Here is an 8,788-nt window from a genome sequence, read left to right as displayed (position 1 = left end):
AATACGAGGAAGCCACTTCCTATTTTTGTGTGATGAGAAATGGTTAAGTGATTGTAAACTCTATTTTGAAGCATTCTTTAATAATAAAGACTCCTAGATTGTTCCTGCCGTGGATGTAGACCATTAGGGTCGAACCACGTAATTTCTTGTGTTGATTTTGCATTTCTTTTATTATTCTTGCATTTATTTTTGATCTTGCATGAATATATATTGTGATTTCAGATTTCTAATTTGTTTAAAATAGAAAACTAAACTGATCACGTTCATCATTTAATTTACTTGGAATTTTGGTTGTCCTTTGTTCAAATTGATTGCATATTACAACCAGTTACATTAATTTGGTTATTTGTTGTGAGAGGGCTAAAAATATAACAAGTGGTATCAAGAGCTTGGTTCGATGGGGACTGCAAGGTTCGATATTGAAAAATTTGATGGAAAGAATGACTTTGGGCTGTGGAGGATCAAGATGAAAGCCCTTCTCACTCAACAGGGTCTCCAAGAAGCTCTTCTTGGAGAAAAGAAAATGGAAACTGTTGAAGAGAAGGATAAGAAAGAAATCTTGAAAAAGGCTCACAGCGCATTCATTCTTTTTCTCGGAGACAAAGTTCTGAGGGAGGTAGCGAACGAAGACACCGCTGCTAGAATTTGGTTGAAATTAGAGAGCCTCTACATGACAAAATCTCTGGCCAACTGACTGTATAAGAAAATAAAGCTCTACACATTCAAGATGTCTGCAGGTATATCGATTTCTGACCATCTATATTCTTTTAATTAAATTATTTTAGATTTGACTAATATTGATATTAAAATTAATGGTGAAGATCAAGCAATTTTATTGTTGAGTTCTCTGGATAATACTTATGCTAGTTTGAAAGAGACCATGATGTATGGGAGGGAAACACTAACCTTAGATGAGGTTCAGGTCGTATTACACTCCAGAGAATTACAAGCCATGTCTGAAATAAAATCTGAACCTGGGGAGGGCTTGACTGTGAGGGGGAGAGCTGAAAAAAGAGGTCAAAAGGGAAAAAATAATAAAAACAATGTAAGGGGTAGGTCCAAGTCTAAAGGGAAGCAATTAAAATGCTTCCTGTGTCACAAAGAGGGGCATTTCAAAAGAGATTGCCCTGATGAGAGATCTAACAAAGGAAATGGGTCTAAGGAGGAGGGGGATGCCTCGGTTGTGAGTGATGGGTATGAGAGTGCCGAGGTTCTAAATGTGTCAGATGTTGATTCAGGAAAAGAATGGATCCTTGATTCAGGATGTTCTTTTCATATGTGTCCTAATAAAACATGGTTTGAAACCTTCACTAGTTTAGATGGGGGGTTTGTGATGCTTGGTAACAATAAGTCTTGTAAAATCCAGGGTATAGGGTCGGTGAGACTAAAGCTTCATGATGGTATTGAAAGACTCTTAACTGAGGTTAGATACATACCTGAATTAAAAAGGAACCTAATCTCACTAGGTGAGTTAGACCTATCTAGATACACTTTTAGATCTGAATTTGGATCTTTGAGGGTTACTAAGGGTTCACTTATTGTGATGAAAAGAGTCATTAAAAATGGCTTGTATACCCTCATTGGGAAAACTGTTATAGGTGAGGTTTCTTCTATCCTAGAGAAGGGTGAGGATAGGGTAATTCTATGGCACAAAAGGTTAGGTCACGTGAGTCACAAGGGATTGTTAGAACTCCATAAACAGGGGTTGTTAGGTGAGAAAAAACTGGAAAATTTACCTTTTTGTGAGGATTGCATCCTTGGGAAAGTTAAAAGGGTAAGCTTTAAAACAGCCACTCACACTACAAAACAAACCCTGGACTATGTGCACTCGGACCTTTGGGGTCCAGCACGGGTCAATTCACATGGAGGGGGAAGTTATATCCTCTCTATAATTGATGACTATTCTAGAAAAATGTGGCTGTACATTCTTAAAAATAAGAGTGACACTTTTAAGAAATTCAAGGAATGGAAGAAATTGGTAGAAACTCAAGTAGGAAGGAAGGTTAAGAAATTAAGAACTGATAATGGGCTTGAGTATCTCTCAAGTGAATTCGATCAGTTCTGTAAGAAGGAGGGTATGGCTAGGCATAAAACAGTAAGGGAAACCCCTCAACAGAATGGTCTAGCCAAAAGGATGAATAGGACCATATTGGAGAGAGTTAGATGCTTTCTGTCAAACTCGAGACTCCCTAGGTCTTTTTGGGCTGAAGCAGCGACAACTGCAGTCCATTTAATTAATAGGAGTCCTTCATCAGCCATAGAGTTTAAGACTCCCCAAGAAATGTGGACTGGAAAACCTTCTAACTATGACTACTTGAGGATGTTTGGGTGTGTTGCATATGCTCATACCCGAACTGACAAACTGGAACCAAGAGCTATGAAATGTATCTTTGTAGGGTACCCTGAGAGAGTAAAAGGGTACAAATTATGGACTGATGAGCCAGGAATACAAAAATGTATCATTAGTAGAGATGTGGTCTTTAATGAACATGAAATGTCTCGGGTTAAAACTAAAAGACTTGAACCCACTCAGGATACTAACCCGGAGAAGATACATCTTGAGATGGTGCAACCTGAGAATAATTTGAAGAAATTAGAAGGCCAGGATGTTGAGACTCAAACTTCCACTTTAGGTGATGAGGACCAAGGTGGAGTTAGTTCATACAACTTGGTCAGGGATAGAAAGAGGAGGGTTATAAAACCTCCCATCAGGTATGGTCAAGCTAAGCTGACTGCTTTTGCTTTGACCGTAGCAGATGAAGTTGTAGAAATGGATCCTAGATCCTACAAGGAAGCCATGGAAAGTATTGAGTCTCAGAAATGGGTACAGGCCATGGATGAGGAAATGGATTCTTTGAAAAAGAATCATACTTGGGAAATGGTTGTTAAACCTGAAAAGGCTAAGCTGGTAGGGTCTAAATGGATCTACAAAAGGAAAGAGGGCATACCTGGAGTTGATGGTCCTAGGTATAAGGCTAGGTTGGTAGCAAAGGGATTCACTCAAAGGGAATGGATAGATTTTAATGAAATTTTTTCACATGTTGTTAAACATAGTTCAATAAGATTAATTCTATCCTATACTGTTTATGAAGATTTACACTTGGAGCAATTAGATGTAAAAACGGCTTTCTTGCACGGTGAACTAGATAATACTATTTACATGCAACCCCCTGAGGGTTATGTAAATAAGTCCAACACTGATTGTGTATGTTTACTCAAAAAATCATTGTATGGACTTAAACAGTCCCCAAGGCAATGGTACAAAAGATTTGACTCTCATATGTTGGACAATGGGTTTAAAATGAGTCATTATGATTGCTGTGTGTATTTTAGGCATTCCGGGAACCACATTATCTACCTACTCTTGTATGTAGATGACATGCTTATAGCATGTAGGGATGCTGATCTAATTGAAGAAGTCAAGTGTATATTGAAAACAAAATTTGAGATGAAGGAACTTGGGCTAGCTAAGATGATATTAGGTATGGAAATAGTTAGAGATAGGAAAAGAAGACTTCTCTATCTATCTCAGAAAAACTATATCACCAAGATCCTCAACAGGTTTGATATGTCTAATTTAAAACCTGTTAGCACACCAATAGGATAGCATTCAAAACTGTCCATAATCAAGCCCCTAAAACTGAGGAAGACATTAGACTTATGCAAGGTATACCCTATGCAAGAATGGTGGGAAGCATCATGTATGCTATGGTGTGCTCTAGACCTGACTTAACCTATGTTGTTAGCATGGTAAGTAGGTTTATGAGTAACCCTGGGAAGCCACATTGGCATGCTATAAAGTGGGTATTACAGTACTTAATTGGAACACAGTGTCTAGGTTTGAGGTTTGGAGGGGATGTGCAGCAGGGGAGTGAGTTAGAGGGATTTGTGGATTCTGACTATACTGCTAATTTGGATACCAGAAAGTCTTTATCTGGGTATGTATTTATAGCATTTGGAGGGGCTATTAGTTGGAAAGCTAATTTACAATCTATAGTTGCTTTATCAACAACTGAAGCTGAATATATTGCTATGACAGAAGCAATAAAAGAGGCTATGTGGTTAAATGGTTTTTCACATGAGTTAGGCATATTTAAAGGTGTGATAACCAAAGCACTATACATCTTGCCAAGAATTCAGTATATCACGAAAGGTCTAAACATATCGACATTCGACTTCATTTTGTAAGGGATGTAATAGCATCTGGAGAGGTTAAAGTAGAAAAAATTCCAACTGAGGAAAACCCTTATGATATGATGACAAAATTCCTACCAGCTACCAAGTTTAGGCATTGCCTAAATTTGATTAATCTGAGGAGCTATTAGAGGTCGGATTACTTTGCAGGAACAGTTTAGAGGAAGAAGAATATCACTTTGCAAGGATAAAAGACTTGACAAGGTGGAGATTTGTTGAAGATATGCCAAGCTTTTGGTTCCAACGACTTGCCGTTTGCTCATTTCCTTGTATTTCATTAATGGCATTCTTTGTAATATTGGGTAAATGGCAATTATGTAATTACTTAGTTTTATGTATAAAGGCATGTGAGCCTTACGGGAGAACCAGAGTCAAAATTTTCTTTTCTTCTTCTTCATGAAGCCGCCGTCTGAGAGAAATAGAGAGTGAAACCCTAGTTTTTCATCAAGATCAAATCAGCACTTGAGGTGAAAATCAAGTGCAAGAAAGGTGTGGTTTCGTTAGAGAATAATACGAGGAAGCCACTTCCTATTTTTGTGAGATGAGAAATGGTTGTAAGTGATTGTAAACTCTATTCTGAAGCATTCTTCAATAATAAAGACTCCTAAACTGTTCCTGTCGTGCATGTAGACCATTAGGGTCGAACCACGTAATTTCTTGTGTTGATTTTGCATTTCTTTTATTATTCTTGCATTTATTTTTGATCTTGCATGAATATATATTGTGATTTCAGATTTCTAATTTGTTTATTGTGATTTCAAATTTCTAATTTGTTTAAAATAGAAAACTAAACTGATCACGTTCATCATTTAATTTACTTGGAATTTTGGTTGTCCTTTATTCAAATTAATTGCATATTACAACCAGTTACATTAATTTGGTTATTTGAGTATTTGTTGTGAGAGGGCTGAAAATATAACAAATAGAAACCATACAAGTTAGCAAAGCTGATGAAAAGATGTAGTTGGAAATGAAGAGACAGGCATTGGACTGTTGGATGAGTCAAAGGTTTAAGACACAAGGTTCATTGCTTGGAAGTTGGGAGGCTTTCCATAACAAAGAAGAAAGGGTTATTGTATTAGGAACGGGTGGGTAGTACCCTTTCCCACCTTCCCCAACCCCCTTCAAGGGTGAGATGGTCATTTTTTATTCTGCTCGGACCTCTTGTCCACCCGTTCCCTCTAATGGGCAGGTAGATTTTTCAGCTCACTACGTGATTTTCACCAAACTAAACCCTATATTTAAGATCCAACCCCTAAATCATAAGATCTGTACCCAAAATTTCACATTCAAATCTCAAGTCATAGATCAAACTCCCATTACGTAGATCTAACTATAATCTTTTTTTTTTTTTAGAAAAAGAAAAGAGGTATGCACTTCCGCAAACCCCTTTACCCATGATCATGGCTTTGGCTATGGTTTTGCGCAAAGACCCATTGACAAAGCCTTAACTGTTGGTTTTAAATCCCTTACCTGCGGCCACAACTAGGTCGTGTGTCCCAAACTCTCTTAATCGTGACCACGAATTGACTCTTGGTTTGCATAGAGACCTTGGTTGTAGGCTATAGAGATCTAGGAAGAAGAAGAAGGCATGAGGAGAAGATGATGAAAAAGATGTTTAGGGTTTGGGCAACTGAAACCTAGGCAGGCTACCCGCTGCTTATACGTTTTTTATGTCTTAATTTGTTTGCTTGGTACCCTTTGGGACGGGTGAGTATGCTTGGAAAGTCGGGTATCTACCTAGCAACCATTGTTAGGGCTAGATGTATGTATATCGAAAAAATATTTCTCTATTATGCACTCTTCTTAAAATGAATGGGATCCTAGTTGTAGGTGCATATGACCTAATTTATAGTGCATATGTTTTTATAGTAGAACGCTTGGTCATTACTATCCTCTGTGACTTTATCATAGTTTCCAGCTTCATAAGCTAATAGGTTTGTTACAGTCTTTTTGCTAAATTATACCTCTTGGGTTAAATATTATAACTTTATCATATTCTTCAATGGTCATGTTTTTCAACTTTAATTATTGTAGGAAAATGATACTATGCTGCTTAGGTTTGTCCCTTAGTTTGACCATGTTTTAATTTTTTTTTTAATGGTTAAGGAAGTAATTATTAGTGAATTTGTGATTTTTGTTTTACAAATGTTCCAAGATGTTTAGAAAATAGTTTAAAAGAAAAAAGTGCAAATGCACTATGGGGCATGTCCGGCGATACACGCTGGGCAGCATAGTAGCAGCATTCATAATTCTAACCCGATGGTTATATTTTTTAAACAGTCTTTTCCAACAATTTTAGCATTAATGGTCATATTCTCTCTAATAAATAGAACATTGTTCTCTTTAGTTTCGTCAAAATGAACCATTGATATAGAACCTGCCATATTAGTTAGTATACGAAAATATTTGTCTTGAGTTTTTTACAACTGCGTGACCTCATCATAAATGGTGTATAAGTAATAGAACTATTGGGATTTTCGAGGTTTAGTATTTTCTATGCTTTATATCTTTATTATTTTCTATCTCTTTGGGTCAGTTATTCGAGCTTTATTATATCTAACAGGACTATCAGATCTCCTTGCTAAATCACATTTTTCAATGGCCATATGTTTCAACTTTCATATATTTACCAACAGTTATATTTTTTAAATAGTCATATTTCCAACTATTTTAGTCAAATTCTCTTTCATAAATATCACATTTTTCTCTTTAGTTTCATCCACCTCAACCTAAATTTCTCTTTCATTCATCGTTGAGCTATTGTTAAAGTAGTTTTCTTCTAGTAGAGACTTGACTTCATTGATTTGTGCAAATTAAGAGTACCAAGACTAGTGTCGATATCTCTTTTTCATAATTGGGGTCCCTTACTGAAAAAAAGCTACTGGCTTATTGTTTATGGCTTGGGAAAATCAGGAAGGGTGATTATCTGAGCTTGCATCATAATTAGTAGCTTTAGGCCCCATTTAGAATTTGGATTGAACTCAATTCAGTCTAATTAAGCTAAGTATGATATCCAAGCACCTAAACTCATCTCACTAAGCTCATCTCAACTCAAAACCTTTTTATACGTGAGACCTACAACCTTTTTAAATTCAATACTTTTTTACACACTAGACTCACAACCTTTTCAACTTCCCATAAATACATCTAAACTCATCTTAATATCTAAATACATATAAACTCATCTTAGATGAGTCCCACAAAACTCATTTCACCATCTTAACTTGCTATTATTCATAAAGAATTTAACTCATCTCAACTCAGCTCAACATCCAAATGGGGCCTTAACTATTTAAAAGCTTATTTGGCATGAGTTGACCAAAGGAAATCATTTTTCTTTAACAACTTAGTCATTGTCTTGTAATTTCTCCTTAGCCTCAGATGCTTTATCTGTTATAGCATCTTAATCCAAGTAATCCACATGGCTCCTCAAGGACAGTTGGCTTAGGCCAAGCAATCATACCAACTTTTTATGGGTCCACCACAACAACTTGAGGAGAAATAATACAACCCAAATAGCAAACTTTGGGATTACCAAATGAACACTTATCCCTTAACATTGGAAAAACCTATTCAACATGGTCTTAAAAAGCAACGAAGTTGGAATTAGAAAGCTAAAGGGCACTACTATGAATTGGTAATGATAGTGGTGGGTTCAAAGTGTTGTCTTCTCAACATCTAGTGGATGTATTCTAATATGATATACACAAATAAAGCTAGAAATTATATGTAGGCTCCATGCATGCAACTCTTCTGAGTGTTCATCAATCACAAAAATGGAGAACTTGTCTATAAATGGTGATGTGATTTAAAAACCGAGAAGCCCAAATTACGGATGAATCATCTCTTCTTAACGAGTAAAATAGGAGAGGAATATGGAATGACTTCTTATTTCGGTACTCACTTTACTATGCTTTGGTTTTTATAGTATTTTGTGGTCATGGCCACATTCTAAAGGTAGCCTCTTTGGGCTATTGAAATAGATTGATAAGCAAATCAAAATCCCCAACATCTTTGGGTTCATGAACAACGTTGCTATGATCCCCTTTCCTGATGATAACACCAGCTCCCATTCTCTATTTCTTTGTATGATGGCATCATCCCAATTAGCTTTGAGTGTCCTGTTATCTGGTTTTTTGCCACTTTGATTTTCTATCTACTCTTCCATTTGTGAGTGTTTGGTTCTTTGACAGTCCTTGAGCCTGCTGAAAATCTTCCAAGTCATCCCTAACCCTACTGATAATTGAACTTGGGCTACTAAATTTATCCTCATAGATATACTTGTTTCTTCTAAACCAAATCCTTCTCATAATTGAAGCAACCTCCTCCAACTCTTGTTTCCTTAATCTGCTCACCAGTTGCTCCTGAATTATGAAGAAATCATACTCCCTACAAACCCATTTCTAAATAGGGTACAAAGGTTCAGCCCAGACATTAGTGGCCGCAGCATAACTCCACAAAGAATGACAATTTGTTTCCTTTACTTTCTCACAAATGGGACAAAGGAATTTTCAACTACTCTTCTCTTGAACAGATTCCTCTTTATGAGAAGGAGATCACTGACAGCTTTCCAGACAAAAGTTTTAATGAC

Source organism: Carya illinoinensis, chromosome 7 (assembly GCF_018687715.1).
Source record: "Carya illinoinensis cultivar Pawnee chromosome 7, C.illinoinensisPawnee_v1, whole genome shotgun sequence".
Taxonomy (NCBI): domain Eukaryota; kingdom Viridiplantae; phylum Streptophyta; class Magnoliopsida; order Fagales; family Juglandaceae; genus Carya; species Carya illinoinensis.
Note: the sequence above shows the minus strand (reverse complement) of the source record.